The following is a 22,906-nucleotide window of genomic DNA, read 5'->3' on the forward strand; positions in this document are numbered from 1 at the left end:
TTATCTTGGAGAAAAACCAGAAAAACAGGTGAAAGAAACGGACCGTAGAAATCGCATTTTCATCACATCATTGTTTCTATCGTTGGGTCGTAAATCAAATCCAGGTTAATTACAGTTTCCTCACTCCTCAAACTCATCACTCTGGTACTTTGTTTGCACCTCATTAAAGCCTGCCCGCATCTAAATATCAATCCAATCGATATAACGACACCTAAGATACATAGTAGAAACTTCCCAACATCCATTATGACTCCTTGAGCCCAGTCTCCCAAACCGGAGAACCAATTTCGCGGGTTCAACCATGACACCCAACCAGTCAGCTCATTACCTACAGCAGCAAGAGTGAGATTGTGTTTTCGACGAAATTCCCACTTTAATTGGAGAATATCGTCCATCTTTTGGTCTATGACCTCTACCGGATCCTCGGTGCTATTCGTGATATACGTGCAACACTTCACGCCGTACTGTGTTGCTAATGTAACACAATATCCGCCTGTCACTGCTGTGAGGTAATTAAGAACCATTCTATGCTGTACCAGTTCTGTTTTATAAGCCTGAAGTTCTCTTCCAGTATATCTAAACGTGTCATCAAACATTTCAGTGATATTATCTAACAAATTGGCGAGTGCGGAAATGTATCTATAATTCATCACTCCTCGAGCGGTGCGAGTGAAATCTAACGCCACCAGAACCTGAATCCCGGTGGATTCATGGATCAGATCAGAGGCCGGATGCTCTAACCTTTCTGACAGTTGTCTTTTAACAAGGTGCTCGTAATGAGTGTGAGTATAAGGAGCTTGGGCACCACGGTGTATGTCTTTCATTTTGTCATGTGTTACAGTCATTACTTCAGGCAATACTCTTCCAATATAACACAATCCTTCAGAGTTTGGGGCAAGCCACTTGTACGCCTTTCTCCCGCATATGAAATATGCATCATCGGGGAGAACATATGGGACGGAGAAAGACATTACCATATTACACACCTTCCAGGTGAAATCTCCTAGCCCTAATTCTTCCATCTGCTTAATGCACGTATCAGGTTGTACGATATGTGCACAGTATCCTGGTGATACTTCTCCAACTCTAGTAATCCTATTTCCTAGGGTGTATCTATACCGGAAAGATTTTCCTCTACTGGCTATGTGGCGTACAAGCTCTGTATCTGTAGGCATTCTATCTGCTCTATGTGAAAAGGTCATGGTGTGGTTACTCCATGATACTTCCCAATTTCCCGGCTTTCTGGGATTGGAGATGTTAAAACATAATAGGGACCTATCCACGTGGTATTGGTGGAGCTTCAAACTAGGAGGGCTGGAGATATTAAACCTCCGGTCCACCGGTCTCCCACCATTTAACTCAAGTACCTCCCCTATCGTTAAAGGAAATGGTACTAGCCCTGATTTGCTATGACCCTGAGGTACTTGAGAGCATACCCAACAATCTGTTTTGTTTAATACATTACCCACTAAGGAGTGATAATCACTCAATGGATGCCGGTCCATATGGATATTAAAACTGGATTGGCATTTCTTAATGCACCCATCTTCAATGACATTGTTACAGAGCCTACAGATACAGTTTTCTTCAGCTAACAATCCGTCACAATTTCTTCTATGGTCAATGCTATCGGATCGTTTTCTGATACTCGCCTTTGCTTGTTGGTTAGGTTGATCTTGGAAAACTACGCCTCCATCTTTATCATCAGAACCCATTCCAGAACCTCTATCGACCTCCATGGTACTCTCGCCGGAACAGACTGCTCTGGTCAACATCATGGTCAACAGGAAAATCCGGATCACAGTCTCTTGGGGCAAGTCCATCTTTGAGGAGGAGACGAAGAAGAATGAGAAGGAGGAAAAATACATTTGAGGGAGAGGGGATGGGAAGTGGAGAAAAACAATAAAAGGGAGTGGGGAGTCGACAACAGCTCTCGGTCTTCAAGGCTCAGGTGCCGCCTCAGTCCTCCTGGAACAGACACTCCAGTGATACAACCTCTACCGTCTGTTCCTTATCACGGGACTTCTCTGGATCAGCAACCTTCTTGCAGTGGGATGAATGGACCCAAGTCTCTCTCTCAGCAACCTTCAATGCTGTCGTGCTAGTCAATAAGACCTGGTATGGTCCTTCCCATCTGTCAATAAGGCAACCTGAGCGTAGAAAATTTCGTATCATTACATAATCCCCAGGTTCAATGTCATGACAACTACTATCAGGTAGATCAGGAATCACCAACTTTAGATTATCATTTTGATTCCTTAACTGTTTACTCATGTTAATCAAGTACTTTACAGTTACTTCATTGTTACATTTCAAATCATCCTGAGGGTTAATCATGACATGCGGTTGTCGACCAAATAAGATTTCAAAGGGGGACAGATTAAGAGGGGACCTGGGAGTGGTTCTGATACTGTACAATACAATGGGTAAAGCTTCTGGCCATGTCAATCCTGTCTCTGCCATCACTTTACTCAATTTATTTTTAATAGTGCTGTTCACTCTTTCGACCTTCGCACTCGCCTGTGGACGGTACGGAGTGTGCAGCTTGCTATCAATTCCCATCAACTTACACATTCCTTGAAAGACATCACCTGTAAAATGGGTACCCCTATCGCTTTCGATTATTCTAGGGATACCATATCTACATACAAATTCCTGCACAATTTTCTTAGCTGTAAACATAGCGGTATTTGTAGCTGCAGGAAATGCTTCGACCCAATTCGAGAAAACATCTATACAAACAAGTACATATTTCAAATTCCGACAAGGGGGTAATTGAATGAAGTCAATTTGTATTACCTGGAAAGGGCCGCCGGCAGGTGGGATATGGGATGGTTCTGTTGGTATTGCCTTTCCAATATTCTTTCTCAGACAGGTAAGGCATGACATTGCTCTTTTACTCGCATGAGAGGAGAATCCTGGGGCGCACCAATAGGCTCTTACCAATTTACACATTCCCTCCTTGCCTAGATGAGTCAGCCCGTGAGCTGCTTCAGCCAGACATGGAAGATATGCTCTGGGGGCCACTGGTTTACCATGTCCATCCGTCCAGAGTCCTGAGGACTCTTGGCCACATCCCTTTGCCTTCCAGACTGCCTTTTCCTGTGTGGAACACAAATTTTGCATTTTACACAACTTCTGTGTGTTGATGGTATTGAATACCATCAGTTGTGTGGTGTGTCTGTATGGGGGTAGCAGCTGCTAACTTAGCAGCTTCGTCTGCTCGGCTGTTACCAAGTGATACCGGGTCTTGGCTATATGTGTGTGCTTTACATTTGATAACAGCCACTCTGTCGGGTTCCTGTATCGCTGTTAGAAGCCTTTTTATGTGAGCTGCATGCGCTACCGGTGTACCAGCTGCCGTCATGAAATTTCTGAGGCGCCATAGGGCTCCGAAATCATGGACTACCCCGAATGCGTATCTAGAATCGGTGTAGATATTGGCTGACTTACCCTTAGCCAATTCACATGCTCTGGTTAGGGCGACCAGTTCAGCAACCTGGGCTGAGTGAGGTGGGCCTAGCGGTTCCGCTTCTATGGTGTCTTGGTCATCTACGACTGCGTATCCAGTACACAAGTCTCCCGAGTCTGACTGTCTGTGACAACTACCGTCCGTGTAGAACGTGAGTTCTGCATCTTCCAGTGGGTTGTCACTGATGTCAGGCCTTGCGGTAAAATTTTGGGTCAAATATTCCATACAATCATGTGTATCTTCCTTTGTATTAAATCCTCCTTCCCCAGCACTCTCACCTTCCACCCTTTGTGCCTGACCAGGCACACCTGGGAGATATGTTGCAGGATTTAATGCACTGCATCTCCTTATGGTGATGTTTACGGGGGCCATTAGTGCTAATTCCCATCTTGTAAACCTCGCTGATGAGACGTGTCTGGTTTGGGCAGAATTCAATAAGGCTGATACCGCATGTGGCGTATGGATTGTGAGGTTGTGGCCTAGCACGACATCTTCGCTTTTTGTCACTAGCAATGCTATCGCAGCAACGCTTCGCAAGCATGTGGGGAGGGATCGCGCTACCGTGTCTAGCTGAGCGCTGTAGTATGCAACTGGCCTGCTGGCATCACCGTGTTTTTGGGTTAGTACGCCTGCCGCGCAACCAGCACTTTCTGTTCCGTATAGTTCAAAGGGTTTCCCATAGTCTGGCATACCTAGTGCTGGTGCCTGCGTTAGGCACTGTTTAAGTCTCTCAAATGCTGTTTCGGACTCGTCTGTATGCGAGATCCTATCAGGTTTGTTTGAGGAGACCATTTCCTGCAAAGGTAACGCTAAAATGGAAAACCCTGGGATCCAATTACGGCAATACCCACACATTCCTAAAAACGTTCTGATCTGTTGCTGGGTTTGTGGCAGGGTCATGTCTCTAATTGCTTGGATTCTATCAGCGGTCAGGTGTCTCAGTCCTTGCGTTAGACAGTGTCCCAAATATTTTACCTTAGTTTGGCATAATTGTAACATGTCTTTGGACACCTTGTGTCCTGTGTCTGAAAGATGAAACAGGAGCTGTTTCGTATCCTTCAGAGATGCTTCCAGTGAATCTGAACACAGTAATAAATCGTCCACATACTGTATCAATACTGATCCACTGTCTGGTTGGAAAGACTGTAAACAATCATGCAAAGCCTGAGAAAATATACTTGGACTATCTATGAAACCTTGGGGCAATCGAGTCCACGTATATTGGACTCCTCTGTATGTGAATGCAAACAAATATTGGCTGTCAGGGTGCAGAGGTACCGAAAAGAAAGCGGAGCAGAGGTCAATAACAGTGAAAAATTTGGCAGTGGGAGGGATTTGCATTAGGATGACAGCTGGATTTGGCACTACGGGGAACTGACTCTCAACTATTTTGTTAATCCCCCTTAGATCCTGCACTAGCCTGTAACCCCTCCCCCCACTCTTCTTAACAGGGAAGATGGTACTATTGGCAGTGCTGGACGTTCTTACCAGAATGCCCTGTTGTAGCAAGCGCTCTATTACTGGGTAAACTCCTAACTCCACCTCTGGCTTCAGAGGATATTGTGGGATTTTTGGAGCTATCCTACCATCTTTTACTTGTACAACTACTGGAGCTACGTTTGCCATTAATCCAGTGTCCTGTCCGTCTTTTGTCCAAAGTGACTCTGGTATCTGAGATGTCATCTCTTCTACTTGGGATGGATTCCTATTTGTCATAATGGTATGTGACATTAATTTTGATGGGGAGTCTAACATGTCTCGCACTTCCTGAGCGTGTTTCTCAGGTATGTCCAAGAATACACCTTCAGGAGTACAATAAATGACGCACCCCATTTTACACAGTAAATCTCTTCCCAGGAGATTGGTTGGTGCCGATGCAGCCAGCAAAAAGGAATGCTTGGTATGCAAAGGCCCTATTGTAATCTCGGCTGGTTTGCTAACAGGGTAGTGCTGGACTACTCCTGTTACTCCCATGGCTGGAATTGTCCTACCAGTGGTCCTCATGCCCACTGTCGAATTTATCACTGACTTGGCCGCCCCTGTGTCTACAAGAAAGTTTAAAGTTTTACCAGCTACATTAATTGCGACCTCGGGTTCACTTTCAAGGTTGGCAATCAATTTCACTGGCTGCAGATTACAGGTATGGCCACACCCCTATTGGGTATGGTGACCTCCCTGAATCCCGCTGGCAGCAACTATTTGTGAGGGAGATAGTTGGGAACTACCAGAGGCATGCCAGTCTCTGTTTGGGGGATATCTTTTTGTTTCCCCTGTATGTGGCTCATAACTCCGTTTCTGCGGACCTTGCTCCCAATGTCGTGTGTCGTGTCGTTGTCTAGGGGGTTGGTATGATCTTTGCGAATTTTTCGCTCTACAGTCTCGTGCATAGTGCCCCTGTCATTGACAAGAATAACATGTTATCATAGTTGACTTACCCACAGGGTTGGATGGTACATACGCAGGCTGCTTTGTGGTCAGAGCCTGTATACTTACTGACATTAGCTTATCACTCTGCGACTCCCTGTGTCTGGTGATGTTTCGGTCGTGATCAATAGCAGCCTCTCTCAAAGTGGACACTGACAGACCTCGCCAACATGGTTGCGTGGTCTGTACCCTTGCCTTTAATGTTTCCTTCAAACCATCCATTAGTACAGATACTGCTATTTCTCGATGGTTTGGATTTGTCCTAATGTCCTCTATACCAGTGTACTTTGCCATTTCTAATAGTGCCCGGTGGAAATATTCTGCAGCTGTTTCTGACTCTTTTTGTTTAATGGAAAATATTTTGTTCCATTTAACAACTGCTGGGAAATGCTCCTTTAACTGTAAGTTTATCCTTCTTACGTTATCTTTGTTGTACACATCTGTAAGAGGTACATCCAGATCTAGTCCACAATCAGCTAAAAATTGAGCTGAGTCGACATTGGAGGGTAAACAAGCTTTTAGCAATATCTGCCAATCTTTATTATTGGGCTCTAAAGTGTTTCCTAAGTCTGTGATGTATTTTTGGCTGGCAACTAAATCTTTTCTAGGGTCAGGGAATTCAGACACTATGGTCCTTAATTCCATTCGGGAAAATGGGCTGTACATGGCAATGTTCCTTATGGGAGTGGCTCCTGATACATCTGTTTTCCCATTGGGAACTGCTATTACCCTAACAGGAGTAATTCTAACAACCTCATTCTGTGTAGATTCTGCAGCTTGTGGTGAAATAGTCTCAGCATAATGCATGGTGCCGTACTTACCAGTTGATACGACCTCACCTATCCCTCCGCTAGGGGCCTTTACTAATCTCGTGGGTGTTGCTGTGCCTACTGTGGTCTCTGCTATGGTGGCTGCTAGAGAGAGCGCTGAAATCGTTGTCGCTTCGTCCTCTTGATCACACTCCTGAGGAAAGTTCAAAACAGGGTACAACTTGCACGGGTTAATACTTGCATGGGTTAATCGGTTGACATTATCATTAACATTTACACAGTTACTAAGTGATTTTGTGTTACACCTTAGTGCGTCTTTCTCCGTAATCAACTTCTCTCCTGATATATATGGTGGCGGCGGGGCCGTGGCAATCAGTTTTCTGTTAGAGCCAGATCCTGCCGCCTGAGCCAAACCTCTCTGTATCTCACCTTCCTGTTGCCACAACTGTAAATAATCATAATGCTGAACTCGTCTCTTTGTTGATTTTATGAGACATATCCTCCTCCTTAAATTTTGTAACACCTCTGGGCTGAAGCTACCTATTCTTGGGAATTTCTCCCGGTCTTGTACCGTCATTCTCTCCCATTCATCACATAAAACCTCTGTGTGACTTCCATATTTCTCACACATGATATACCTGGCCGACCCAATTGGTCGGACCACTGAATCAACCCGAACCGAGGTTGATCGCCCCCTACCTGAACAACTGGCCCCCATAACTCTGCAGGCGTTGCTTGCTCTACCTCTGATCTCTATATCAAGGTCTTCAGCGAACCCTTACAGAAAACCAGATTGTTCACAATAGGCCGACGGTGGCGGTTTACCGAGTACCCCACTCACTCGCCCACGCCGACCAATGCGACCTGATCACACCGATATGGTGCTGGCGCACTCGACCCAGGGCACCTATAAAAACCGTTGTTTACTGGAACATGCGAGGGTTATCCGCAGAACACTTACTCTTTCCAGTAAAGGTGAGGTTTGTCAGATAGTTCCTGAGTGACCAGCGAACTTCCCTTCTTGAAAAATAAAAAATTACACAAATCACGTCAGAATGTACAAATAGCGTTTGTGACCCCTTTGCTCTAATGGTACTAGGTCAGATTACTAACTACTGTACACAATTACGTGCGGTCCAGTCGTTCAGTACACAAACAACTAAGCTTGTGTACAGAAAGACCAATGGAATCGAAACTTACGACTGCGGATTCCTTCAGCCAGAGCTTGTACGGCCTATATGGGTCTTGCACCAACCCTTCTCGGTGTTGTGCCTCTGAACTGTATAGCGGACTTCCCTGTTTACTGTACCTGGACCTCCTGGTCTGTTATGACCTCCTGGTCTTGTTCTGTACGACCTCCTGGTCTGACCTCCTGGTCTTGTTCTATACTGGTCCGCTATACTCTAATGCTCAAATATTATGTTTAACCAAGGATGCCTCCCTAGCCACCGTGCACGTCACTTACACGCGTGTACCTCACGAGTACTCGACTTTTCTTGTGGTTCAACCTTTAAGTTATATAAACTTATGTAATACAAAAACACTCACTCATCACATGTACCCTTTTGCTTCTATTTCTATTTCTGCGCAGAAATTTTTCTTTAGCCCAGCTGTGTTACCAATTAGGAGCAGGATCTGTTAATTTAAATTTTGGATTTCCAAAAATAGACTTGCGTTATTTATCGCCTGTGGCGCTATTTACCGCTTTGCGTTACTTATCGCGTTGCGTTAAAAATCAACTTATCGTGACTTGAGCTACGTGGGCGTAACCGGACGCTCCGTTGCGTAATGTACGCTGCGTGCGTCCGCCTTTGGATTGCGTACACAAGTCTTTTGTTAGGGACACGTGTACGCAAAGCAAAGATCCACCGTAACACAATTTATATTTTTATCAATGTAGATGATCCCTGGTCATCTACCACACAACACACTGACTTCGCCTTATCTCCCAGGCAAAACTGTGTGTTTGTCTATCTTTTAACTATATTACCTTTACTCTTAAACTATGAAATAACGGCAAATCTTTTTTTAGCACTTCTATCGACTATAAAACTGGCAGACAGGAGAGTGATATACGAAAATGAAAAAGAAAAGCAGATATATATGTGTGCGTGCGTGTGTACGCAAGACAGAAAAATACAGTTTTAAAAGACACTAGCGTTTTGTTCTTACCTCTGGTTCCCGGATTCCTTCAGCACTCTTTTATCTAAGTGAAGCAGACGCTTATCCCGTCAGCACTACGAGACAACCTCCCGCCCTTTGCTGAGGGATAATGTCTGCTGATCTACCTAGTGCAGATATGTGAAGGACAGGACGAGCCGCCAATTGATAAAGCTAAATATTTATCGTATATATATATATCCCTTTATGAGGTCTAAGAACACTGTACGCTATCTACGTAAGAAGTACCGTAAGGGTACGCAAGTTGCGTATCGATCGCTTAGCCGTGATCGAGACGCTCAGGCGTCACGTTCACTCACGGTCAAGTGATCACAGGCAGGCACGTTATTGGCTGTTGACTATCGTAATGATTCGCTATAGCGTAGCAGCGCTCGGGACCACGAGGAGATCACCAGCGATGCAGACGCTCACAACGTTAAACCTTTATATCTATACCTTTAACAGTGAGATACGCAGTATACCTTAGTGTAGAGACAGAGTGTAAGTGCAACCTGGTGTAACCTGATTAACTACAAAGCTGCTTGAGCGTCACCGACGCTCAGAGAATACTTAACTCTATAAAGAATACACAGATACCTGGGCTTAGGGTCCGAAACCTATTATGTGTATTATGACTATTATACTTGCAAAAGGAATCACAGTACAAAGCATACACTACAATATAACATAAACCAACTAACCAGATAAACTACACAGGAAATACAATACAATACAATTCAAGTCTAATCAAGGGAAAATACGAGAGAAAGAGAAGAGAGGGAGAGAGAGAAATGGCTCACAGTAAGACAATATGATTACGGAGAGAACTTACGCACAAGGGGAACGATCGCATGCGCCTCGATATCCAGCTCCCGATTATCAGCAATGAGAACCGTTGAAGAGAGTGAAGTTGGATATGGTCGGCCTGCTATTTATGCCCCACACACAATACAATTCAATGGTCCCTACAATCTCATTGTTCATTGGACACAGGAATTCGGCTTCGCATTATAACAAAAGGTCATAGGTTGATTCATACAGGTGGGCTGTGACTATTTCCAACTGCTCAGGTGGGAGGGAAACTGGGTTTCCTGCCGCATGGGTAATAAAGTGCAAATAAAGTAAATGTTCATAAACTTCTTATGTCCATAACTATTCGCACGAGCGATTGATCTGCTTCAAACCAACACCGGAATATTTCTAATTAAATATTCTTCCGATGGATACTAAACACCACTGTATTACTCCTATCTGACCCTTCGTATCAAACAAAGAGGGATTCCTCTGTTCATGAACATTCTATATTAACCAAACTTTCAGAATCTATCAAAAAGACCATGATCTACAAAATACATTATTAGTGAAAATATGTAATGATTGAGTCGCACGCTATGATCGCATAAACTCTACCGTAAATACGCATACCATGCGCCTGCGGGTGCCCGCGACTGTGAGTATGCGCACGTACGGGAGAGCGTACGCATGCGCAGCACGGACCTGTGTGAGGTGCAAATATGGTAGTGTGCATAGAGATATTTTTCTGACTTTGACAGCGCATACTCACAGTCGCGGGCACCCGCAGGCGCACGGTATGCGTATTTACGGTAGAGTTTATGTGATCGTAGCGTGCGACTCAATCGTTACATATTTTCAGTAATAATGTATTTTGTAGATCATGGTCCCTTTGATAGATTCTGAAAGTTTAGTTAATATAGCATGTTCCTGAACAGAGAGATCCCTCTTTGTATTGTACGAAGGGTCTAACAGGGGTCATACAGTGGTGTTTGGTACCCATCGGAAGAGTATTTAAATAGCAATATTCCGGTGTTGGTTTGGAGCGGATTAATCGCTCGTGCGAATAGTTATGGACATAAGAAGTTTATGTCCATTTACTATTATTTGTTCTTATTTAGTCATGCGGCGGGAAACTCAGTATCCCACCCACCTGAACAGTTGGAAGCAGTCACAGCCCACCTGTATGAATCAACCTATGACCTTTTGTTATAATGCGAAGCCGAATTCCTGTGTCCAATGAACAATGAGATTGTAGGGACCATTGAATTGTATTGTGTGTGGGGCATAAATAGGCAGGCCGACCATATCCAGTTCACTCTCTTCAACGGTTCTCATTGCTGATAATCGGGAGCTGGATATCGAGGCGCATGCGATCGTTTCCCCTTGTGCGTAAGTGTTTCTCCGCAACTATATTGATCTTCTTGTTATTGTGGGCCAATCTCTCTCAATTTCTCTCTCTCTCTCCTTCTCTTTCTCACTCATTTTCCCTTAAATTGTATTGTATTTCCTGTGTAGTTATCTGGTTAGGTAGTCTATGTTATATTGTAGTGTATGACTTGTATTGTGTTTAACTCTTTTGCAAGTATAGCATTCATAATATATATTTTAGGCGTTGGACCCTGAGCACGGTATCTGTGTGTTTCTTATAGTATTAAGTATTCTCAGAGCGTCGGTGACGCTCAAACAGCTTTTAAGGTAATAAGGTTATACTGTGTTGCATTTACACTCTAACATTACACTAAGGTTTTACTGCACAATACACTGTTTATGGTTTAGATACAAAGGTTTAATATAGTGAGCGTCAGCGCCGCTGGTGATCTCCTCGTGGTCCCGAGCGTCCGCTACGCTATAGCGAATCATTACGTTAGTTAACAGCCAATAACGTGCCTGCCTGTGATCTCTTGGCCGTGAGTGAACTTGACGCTTGAGCGTCTCGATCACGGCAAAGCGATTGTTACGCAACTAGCGTACCCTTACGGTACTTCATACGTAGATAGCGTACAGTGTTCTTAGACCTCATAAAGGGTATTATATACGATAAATATTTAGCTTTATCAATTGGCGGCTCGCCCGTCCTTCACATATCTACACTAGGTAATTTCAGCAGACATTATCCAGCAGCAAAGGGCGGGAGATCATATTCCTCGTAGTGCTGTTTGGATAAGCGTCTGCTTCTCTTAGTAAAGGGTGCTGAAGGAATCCGGGAACCGGAGGTAAGAACAAAACAATAGTGTCTTTTTAAAACTGTTTATTTTTCTGTCTTGCGTACACACGCACGCACACATATATATCTGCATTTCCTTTTCATTGGTGTATTTTCGTATGTCACTCTCCTGTTTGCCAGTTCTATAGTTGATAAACGTATAAATTGTGTTACGGTGGATCTTTGCTTTGCGTACACGTGTCTCTAACAAAAGACTGAGACTTGCGTACGCAATCCAAGGGCCGACGCACGCAGCGTATATTACGCAACGGAGCGTACGGGTACGCCCACGTAACTCAAAACACAAGTTTTTCTCCTCTCCTCTCAACGCGATAAGTAGCGCCACGCGGTAAATAACGCCTGGCGATAAATCGCGCAAATTTTTTTACATTCCAAATTTAAATTAACAGATCCTTCTCCTAATTTGAAACACATCTGGTCTAAAGAGAAATTTCTGCGCAGAAATAGAAATAGAAACAAAAGTGTACATGTGGTGAGTGAGTGTGTTGTATACAATTTTACAGGTTGAACCACAAGAAAAGTCGAGTTCTCGTGAGGTACATGCGTGTAAGTGACGTACATGGTGGCTAGGGAGGCATCCCTGGTTAAAACATACAATTTGAGCATTAGAGTGTAGCAGACCAGGAGGTCATACTGTAACAGACCAGGAGGTCATAGCAGACCAGCAGGTTCAGGTACAGCAGACAAGGAAGTCCGCTATACAGTCCACAGGCACAACACCAAGAAAGGGTTGGTGCAACACCCATATAGGCCATATAAGCTCTGGCTGAAGGAATTCGCAGCCGAAATTTTCAATTCCACTGGTCGCTCAGTACATAAGATTAGTTGCTTGTGTACTAAACGATTGTACCGCACGTAATTGTGTGCATTAGTAAACCTGACCGGTACTATTTGTGTACGAAGGTCATAAACGCTATTTGTACATTCTAACGTGATTTGTGTAACTTTTTTTATTTTAAGGGAAGTTCGCTGCTCACTCAGGAACTATCCAGCAACCAATAGTTACTGGAAAGAGTAAGTGTTCTTCGGAGCACCCTCACAGGTTCCAGTAAATAGAGGTTCAGGTCGCAGGGGCCCTAGGTCGAGTACGCCAGCACCATATCGGTGTGATCAGGTCGTATTGGTCGGCGTGGGCGAGTGAGTGGGGTACTCGGTAAACCGCCACCGTCAGCCTATTTTGGACATTTGGTTTGCGTAAGGGTTGGTTGAATAAAGCAACACCTTCGAACTATGGGGGCCACTTGTTCAGGTAGGGGGCGATCAACCTCGGTTCGGGTTGATTCAGTGAACCGACCAATTGGGTCGGCAAGGTATGTAATGTGTGAGAAATACGGAAGTCACACAGAAGCTTTATGTGATGAATGGGAGAGAATGACAGTACATGACGGGGAGAAATTCCCAAGAGTAGGTAGCTTCAGCACAGAAGTGTTAACGAATTTAAGGAGAAGGATATGTCTCATCAAATCAACAAAGAGACGAATCAAACATTACGATTATTTGCAGTTGTGGCAACAGGAAGGTGACATACAGAGAGGATTGGCTCAGGCGGCGGGATCTGGCTCAATCAGAAAACTGATAGCCACGGCCCCACCGCCACCATACATATCAGGAGAGAAATTGGTTGCGGAGAATGACGCACTAAGGTGTAACACACAAACACTTAGCAACTGTGTAAATGTTAAAGATAATGTTAACCAATTAACCAATGCAAGTATTAACCCGTGCAAGTTGTACCCTGTTTTGAACTTTCCTCAGGAGTGTGATCAAGAAGACGAATCGGCAACAATTTCAGCGCTCTCTCTAGCAGCCACCATAGCAGAGACCACAGTAGGCACAGCTCCACCCACGAGATTAGTAACAAAGGCCCCTAGCGGAGGGATAGGTGAGGTCGTATCTACAGGTAAGTACGGCACCATACACTATGCTGAAGCCATTTCTCCACAGGCTGTAGAACCCACACAGAGTGATGTTGTTAGAGTTACTCCTGTTAGGGTAATAGCTGTTCCAAATGGGAAAACTGACACATCAGGGGTCACCCCTGTGAGGAACATTGCCATGTATAGCCCATTTTCCAGAATGGAATTAAGGACCATAGTGTCTGAATTCCCTGACCCTAGAAAAGATTTAGTTGCCAGTCAAAAATACATCAGAGACTTAGGTAACACTGTAGAGCCCAACAATAAAGACTGGCAGATATTGCTGAGAGCATGTTTACCCTCCAATGTTGACGCAACTCAATTTTTAGCTGATTGCGGATTAGATCAGGATGTACCTCTTACAGATGTGTACAACAAAGACAATGTAAAAAGAATAAACTTACAGTTAAAAGAGTATTTCCCAGCGGTAGTCAGATGGAACAAGATATTCTCCATTAAACAGAAGGAGTCAGAGACAGCTGCAGAGTATTTTCACAGAGCATTATCAGAAATGGCAAAATACACAGGCATAGAGGACATTAAAAATAAGAATTTACTTACCGATAATTCTATTTCTCGGAGTCCGTAGTGGATGCTGGGGTTCCTGAAAGGACCATGGGGAATAGCGGCTCCGCAGGAGACAGGGCACAAAAAAGTAAAGCTTTTACCAGATCAGGTGGTGTGCACTGGCTCCTCCCCCTATGACCCTCCTCCAGACTCCAGTTAGGTACTGTGCCCGGACGAGCGTACACAATAAGGGAGGCAATTTGAATCCCGGGTAAGACTCATACCAGCCACACCAATCACACCGTACAACTTGTGATCTAGACCCAGTTAACAGTATGATAACAGAAAGAGCCTCTTAAAGATGGCTCCTTAACAATATAACCCGAATTTGTTAACAATAACTATGTACAGTATTGCAGATAATCCGCACTTGGGATGGGCGCCCAGCATCCACTACGGACTCCGAGAAATAGAATTATCGGTAAGTAAATTCTTATTTTCTCTATCGTCCTAAGTGGATGCTGGGGTTCCTGAAAGGACCATGGGGATTATACCAAAGCTCCCAAACGGGCGGGAGAGTGCGGATGACTCTGCAGCACCGAATGAGAGAATTCCAAGTCCTCTTTTGCCAGGGTATCAAATTTGTAGAATTTTACAAACGTGTTTTCCCCCGACCACGTAGCTGCTCGGCAGAATTGTAATGCCGAGACCCCTCGGGCAGCCGCCCAAGATGAGCCCACCTTCCTTGTGGAATGGGCCTTAACAGATTTAGGCTGTGGCAGGCCTGCCACAGAATGAGCAAGTTGAATTGTGTTACAAATCCAACGAGCAATCGTCTGCTTAGAAGCAGGGGCACCCAACTTGTTGGGTGCATATAGTATCAACAGCGAGTCAGATTTTCTGACTTCAGCCGTCCTTGAAATGTATATTTTTAAGGCTCTGACAACGTCCAACAACTTGGAGTCCTCCAAGTCGCCAGTGGCCGCAGGCACCACAATAGGTTGGTTCAGGCGAAACGCTGATACCACCTTAGGGAGAAAATGCGGACGAGTCCTCAGTTCTGCCCTATCCGAATGGAAGATTAGATAAGGGCTTTTATAAGATAAAGCCGCCAATTCAGATACTCTCCTGGCGGAAGCCAGGGCCAGTAACATAGTCACTTTCCATGTGAGATATTTAAAATCCACCTTTTTCAATGGTTCAAACCAATGGGATTTGAGGAAATCTAAAACTACATTTAGATCCCACGGTGCCACCGGAGGCACCACAGGAGGCTGTATATGCAGTACTCCTTTAACAAAAGTCTGTACCTCAGGAACTGAGGCCAATTCTTTTTGGAAGAATATTGACAGGGCCGAAATTTGAACCTTAATAGATCTCAATTTGAGACCCATAGACAATCCTGATTGTAGGAAATGTAGGAAACGACCCAGTTGAAATTCCTCCGTCGGAACACTCCGATCCTCGCACCACGCGACATATTTTCGCCAAATGCGGTGATAATGTTTCGCGGTGACTTCCTTCCTTGCCTTAATCAAGGTAGGAATGACTCCTTCTGGAATGCCTTTCCCTTTTAGGATCTGGCGTTCAACCGCCATGCCGTCAAACGCAGCCGCGGTAATTCTTGAAAGAGACAGGGACCCTGTTGTAGCAGGTCCCTTCTCAGAAGTAGAGGGCACGGGTCGTCCGTGACCAACTCTTGAAGTTCCGGGTACCAAGTCCTTCTTGGCCAATCCGGAGCCACTAGTATTGTTCTTACTCCTCCTCACCGTATAATCTTCAATACCTTTGGTATGAGAGGCAGAGGAGGAAACACATATACTGATTTGTACACCCAAGGTGTTACCAGTGCGTCCACAGCTATTGCCTGTGGATCTCTTGACCTGGCGCAATACTTGTCCAGTTTCTTGTTGAGGCGAGACGCCATCATGTCTACCATTGGTCTTTCCCAACAGTTTATTAGCATGTGGAAGACTTCTGGATGAAGACCCCCCTCTCCCGGGTGAATATCGTGTCTGCTGAGGAAGTCTGCTTCCCAGTTGTCCACGCCCGGGAAGAACACTGCTGACAGTGCTATTACGTGATTCTCCGCCCAGCGAAGAATCTTGGCAGCTTCTGCCATTGCACTCCTGCTTCTTGTGCCGCCCTGTCTGTTTACATGGGCGACCGCCGTGATGTTGTCCGACTGAATCAACACCGGTTTTCCTTGCAGGAGTGGTTCCGCCTGGCTTAGAGCATTTTAGATTGCTCTTAGTACCAGAATGTTTATGTGAAGAGACTTTTCCAGGTTCGTCCATACCCCCTGGAAGTTTCTTCCTTGTGTGACTGCTCCCCAACCTCTCAGGCTGGCGTCCGTGGTCACCAGGATCAAATCCTGTATGCCGAATCTGCGGCCCTCCAATAGATGAGCCTTTTGCAACCACCACAGAAGATATACCCTTGTCCTTGGCGACAGGGTTATTCGCAGGTGCATCTGAGGATGCGACCCTGACCATTTGTCCAACAGATCCCTTTGGAAAATTCTTGCATGGAATCTGCCGAATGGAATTGCTTCGTAAAAAGCCACCATTTTTCCCAGGACTCTTGTGCATTGATGTACAGACACCTTTCCTGGTTTTAGGAGGTTCCTGACAGGTCGGATAACTCCTTGGCTTTTTCCTCGGGAAGAAAAACCTTTTTCTGAACCGTGTCCAGAATCATCCCTAGGAACAGCAGACGTATCGTCGGAAAACAACTGCGATTCTTGGAATATTTAGAATCCAGTCGTGCCGTCGAAGAACTACTTTAGATAGTGCTCTTCCGACCTCCAACTGTTCTCTGGAACTTGCCCTTTTTAGGTCGTGCAAGTAAGGGATAATTTAGATGCCTTTTTTCTTTGAAGAAACATCTTTTCGGCCATTACCTTGGTAAAAAGGCCCGGGGTGCCGTGGATAATTCAAACGGCATCGTCTGAAACTGATATTGACAGTTCTGTACCACGAACCAGAGGTACCCTTGATGAGAAGGACAAAATTTGGACATGGAGGTAATCCTTGATGTCCAGGGACACCATATAGTCCCCTTTTTTCCGGTTCGCTATCACTGCTCTGAGTGACTTTATCTCGATTTGAACCTTTTATGTAAGTGTTCAAAACATTTTAGATTTAGACTATGTGTCACCAAGCCGTCTGGCTTCAGTACCACAATATAGTGTGGAAAAATAATACCCTTTTCCTTGTCGTAGGAGGGGTACTTTGATTATCACCTGCTGGATATACAGCTTGTGAATTGTTTCCAATGCTGCCTCCCTGTCGGAGGGAGCCGTTGGTAAAGCAGACTTCAGGAACCTGCGAGGAGAAGATGTCTCGACTCTCCAATCTTTACCCCTGGGATAATACTCGTACGATCTAGGGGTCAACTTGCGAGTGATCCCACTGCGCCCTGAGACTCTTGAGACTACCCCCCCACCTTGAGTCCGCTTGCACGGCCCCAGCGTCATGCTGAGGACTTGGCAGACGCGGTGGAGGGCTTCTTTTCCTGGGAAAGGGCTGCCTGCTGCAGTCTACTTCCCTTACCTCTATGTCTGGGCAGATATGACTGGCCTTTTGCCTGCATGCCCTCATGGGAAAGGAAAAATTGAGGCTGAAAAGACGGTGTCTTTTTTAGCTGAGATGTAACTTGGGGTAAAAAAGGTTGGATTTCCCAGCTGTTGCTGTGGTCCCCAGGTCCGATGGACCGACCCCCAAATAACTCCTTCCCTTTATACAGCAATACTTCCATCTGCCGTATGGGATCTGTATCACCTGACCACTGTCGTGTCCCTGACATCTTCTGGGAGATATGGACAACGCACTTATCTTGATGCCAGAGAGCAAATATCCCTCTGTGCATCTCACATACATATATATAGAATGCATCCTATTAAATGCTCTACATGAATAAAATATTTTCAGTCAGGGAATCCGACCAAGCCAACCCAGCACTGCATCTCCAGGCTGATGGCGATCGCTGGTCGCAGTATAACCACCGTATGTGTGTATATACTTTTTAGGATATTTTTCCAGCTTCCTATCAGCTGGCTCCTTGAGGGCGGCCGTATCTGGAGACGGTAACGCCACTTGATAAGCGTGTGAGCGCCTTATCACCCTAAGGGGTGTTTCCCAACGTACCCTATTTCTGGCGGGAAAGGGTATAACGCCAATATTTGCTATCGGGGTAACCCTACGCATCATCACACACTTCATTTTATTTTATCTGATTCAGGAAAAACTACAGGTAGTTTTTTCACTCCCACATAATACCCTTTCTTGTGGTACTTGTAGTATCAGAAACACGTAACACCTCCTTCATTGCCCTTAACGTGTGGCCCTAATGAGAAATACGTTTGTTTATTCACCGTCGACACTGTATTCAGTGTCCGTGTCTGTGTCTGTGTCGACCGACTGAGGTAAATGGGCGTGACGGTGTTTCTGAGACGCCTGGACCGGTCCTAATAGATTGTCGGCCGTCTCATGTCGTCAACCGACCTTGCAGCGTGTTGACATTCTCACGTAATTCTCTAAATAAGCCATCCATTCCGGTGTCGACTCCCTAGAGAGTGACATCACCATTACAGGCAATTTCTCCGCCTCCTCACCATCATCGTCCTCATACATGTCGACACACACGTACCGACACACAGCACACACACCGGGAATGCTCTGACAGAGGACAGGACCCACTAGCCCTTTGGGGAGACAGAGGGAGAGTCTGCCAGCACACACCAAAAACGCTATAATTATATAGGGACAACCTTATATAAGTGTTTCTCCCTTATAGCATCTTTTATATATATACAATATCGCCAAAATCAGTGCCCCCCCTCTCTGTTTTAACCCTGTTTCTGTAGTGCAGTGCAGGGGAGAGCCTGGGAGCCTTCTCTCCAGCTTTTCTGTGAGAGAAAATGGTGCTGTGTGCTGAGGAGATAGGCCCCGCCCCTTTTTCGGCGGGCTCGTCTCCCGCTATTTTTGAAGTTAGGCAGGGGTTAAATATCTCCATATAGCCTCTGTGGGCTATATGTGAGGTATTTTTTGCCTCTAATAAGGTTTTTATTTGCCTCTCAGAGCGCCCCCCCCAGCGCTCTGCACCCTCAGTGACTGTTGTGTGAAGTGTGCTGAGAGGAAAATGGCGCACAGCTGCAGTGCTGTGCGCTACCTTTATGAAGACTCAGGAGTCTTCAGCCGCCGATTTTGGACCTCTTCTCTCTTCAGCGTCTGCAAGGGGGCCGGCGGCGCGGCTCCGGTGACCATCCAGGCTGTACCTGTGATCGTCCCTCTGGAGCTAGTGTCCAGTAGCCAAGCAGCAAATCCACTCTGCACGCAGGTGAGTTCACTACTTCTCCCCTAAGTCCCTCGTTGCAGTGATCCTGTTGCCAGCAGGACTCACTGTAAAGTAAAAAACCTAAGCTAAACTTTCTCTAAGCAGCTCTTTAGGAGAGCCACCTAGATTGCACCCTTCTCGTTCGGGCACAAAATCTAACTGGAGTCTGGAGGAGGGTCATAGGGGGAGGAGCCAGTGCACACCACCTGATCTGGTAAAAGCTTTACTTTTTTGTGCCCTGTCTCCTGCGGAGCCGCTATTCCCCATGGTCCTTTCAGGAACCCCAGCATCCACTTAGGACGATAGAGAAACAAACATAAACCATCGAGAAGTAGCAGTATCGGTACTGATGGATGGTTTAAAAGAATCATTAAAGACTAGGGTACAGACCACACAACCATGTTGGCGAGGTCTGTCTGTGGCTACTTTGAGAGAGGCTGCTATTGATCACGATAGGAACATCACCAGACACAGGGAACAACAAAGTGATAAGTTAATGGCCGTAAGTATACAGGCCCTGACCACAAGGCAGCCTTTGTTTGCATCACCAAACCCTGTGGGTAAGTCAAGTGTGGTTACTTGTTATTCTTGTCATAAACAGGGACACATGGCACGAGATTGTAGAGTAAAGAATGTACGAAACTCATACCAACCCCCTAGACAACGACACGACACACGACATTGGGAGCAAGGTCCGCAGAAACGGAGTTATGAGCCACATGCAGGGGAAACAAAAAGATACCCCCCAAACAGAGATTGGCAAACCTGTGGTAGTTCCCAGCTAACTCCCTCACAAGTAGTTGCTGCCAGCGGGATTCAGGGAGGTCACCATACCCAATAGGGGTGTGGCCATACCTGTAATCTGCAGCCAGTAAAATTGATTGCAAGTCTTGGAAGTGAACCAGAAATTGCAATCAATGTAGCTGGTAAATCATTAAACTTTCTTGTAGACACAGGGGCGGCCAAATCAGTGATAAATTCGACAGTGGGCATGAGGACCACTGGTAGGACAATTCCAGCCGTGGGAGTAACAGGAGTAGTCCAGCATTACCCTGTTAGCAAACCAGCAGAGATTACAATAGGGCCTTTACATACCAAGCATTCCTTTTTGCTGGCTGCATCGGCACAGACCAATCTCCTGGGAAGAGACTTACTGTGTAAAATGGGATGCGTCATTTATTGTACTCCTGAAGGTGTATTCTTGGACATACCTGAGAATCACGCTCAGGAAGTACGAGACATGTTAGACTCCCCGTCAAAATTAATGTCGCATACCACTATGACAAATAGGACTCCCTCCCAAGTAGAAGAAATGACATCTCAGATACCAGAGTCACTTTGGACTAAAGATGGACAGGACACTGGATTAATGGCAAACGTAGCTCCGGTAGTTGTACAAGTAAAAGATGGTAGGATAGCTCCAAAAATCCCACAGTACCCTCTGAAGCCAGAGGTGGAGTTAGGAGTTTACCCAGTAATAGAGCGCTTGCTACAACAGGGCATTCTGGTAAGAACGTCCAGCACTGCTAATAGTCCCATCTTCCCTGTTAAAAAGAGTGGGGGGAGGGGTTACCGGCTAGTGCAGGATCTAAGGGGGATTAACAAAATAGTTGAGAGTCAGTTCCCCGTAGTGCCAAATCCAGCTGTCATCCTAATGCAAATCCCTCCCACTGCGAAATTTTTCACTGTTATTGACCTCTGCTCCGCTTTCTTTTCGGTACCTCTGCACCCTGACAGTCAATATTTGTTTGCATTTACATACAGAGGAGTCCAATACACATGGACTCGATTACCACAAGGATTCATAGATAGCCCAAGTATATTTTCTCAGGCTTTGCATGATTGTTTACAGTCTTTCCAACCAGTGAGTGGATCAGTATTAATACAGTACGTGGATGATCTACTACTGTGTTCAGATTCATTGGAGGCATCCCTGAAGGATACGAAACAGCTCCTGTTTCATCTTTCAGACACAGGACACAAGGTTTCCAAAGACAAGTTGCAATTATGCCAAACTAAGGTAAAATATTTGGGACACTGTTTAACACAAGGACTGAGACACCTGACCGCTGATAGAATTCAAGCAATTAGAGACATGACTCTGCCACAAACCCAGCAACAGATCAGAACATTTTTAGGAATGTGTGGGTATTGCCGTAATTGGATCCCAGGGTTTTCCATTTTAGCGTTACCTTTGCAGGAAATGGTCTCCTCAAACAAACCTGATCGGATTTCGCATACAGACGAGTCTGAGGCAGCATTTGAGAGACTTAAACAGTGCCTAACGCAGGCACCAGCATTAGGTAAGCCGGACTATGGGAAACCCTTTGAACTATACGGAACAGAAAGTGCTGGTTGCGCGGCAGGCGTACTAACCCAAAAGCACGGTGATGCCAGCAGGCCAGTAGCATATTACAGCGCTCAGCTAGACACGGTAGCGCGATCCCTCCCCACATGCTTGCGAAGCGTTGCTGCGATAGCATTACTAGTAACGAAAAGCGAAGACGTCGTGCTAGGTCACAACCTCACAATTCATACACCACATGCAGTGTCAGCCTTGTTAAATTCTGCCCAAACCAGGCACGTCTCATCAGCGCGGTTTACAAGATGGGAATTGGCACTAATGGCCCCCGTAAAAATCACCATAAGGAGATGCAGTGCATTAAATCCTGCAACATATCTCCCAGGTGTGCCTGGACAGGCACAAAGGGTGGAGGATGAGAGTACTGGGGAAGGAGGATTTAATACAAAGGAAGACACTCATGATTGTATGGAATATTTGACCCAAAATTTTACCGCAAGGCCTGACATCAGTGACAACCCACTGGAAGATGCAGAACTTACGTTCTACACGGACGGTAGTTGTCATAGACAGACAGACTCGGGAGACTTGTGTACTGGATACGCAGTCGTAGATGACCAAGGCACCATAGAAGCGGAACCGCTAGGCCCACCTCACTCAGCCCAGGTTGCTGAACTGGTCGCCCTAACCAGAGCATGTGAATTGGCTAAGGGCAAATCAGCCAATATCTACACCGATTCTAGATACGCATTCGGGGTAGTCCATGATTTCGGAGCCCTATGGCGCCTCAGAAATTTCATGACGGCAGCTGGTACACCGGTAGCGCATGCAGCTCACATAAAAAGGCTTCTAACAGCGATACAGGAACCCGACAGAGTGGCTGTTATCAAATGTAAAGCACATACATATAGCCAAGACCCAGTATCGCTTGGTAACAGCCGAGCAGACGAAGCAGCTAAGTTAGCAGCTGCTACCCCCAGACAGACAGACACCACACAA

General features: G+C 45.6%; 1 protein-coding gene across 5 annotated transcripts in view; it reads right to left on the reverse strand.

The window, feature by feature from the left end:
• SPATA22 (spermatogenesis associated 22) overlaps positions 1-22,906 on the reverse strand; it is a 576,361-nt gene that overhangs the window by 416,400 nt on the left and 137,055 nt on the right. The window lies entirely within an intron of this gene.

The sequence above is a fragment of the Pseudophryne corroboree genome, chromosome 2 (genome assembly GCF_028390025.1).
Source record: "Pseudophryne corroboree isolate aPseCor3 chromosome 2, aPseCor3.hap2, whole genome shotgun sequence".
Classification (NCBI taxonomy): Eukaryota; Metazoa; Chordata; class Amphibia; order Anura; family Myobatrachidae; genus Pseudophryne; species Pseudophryne corroboree.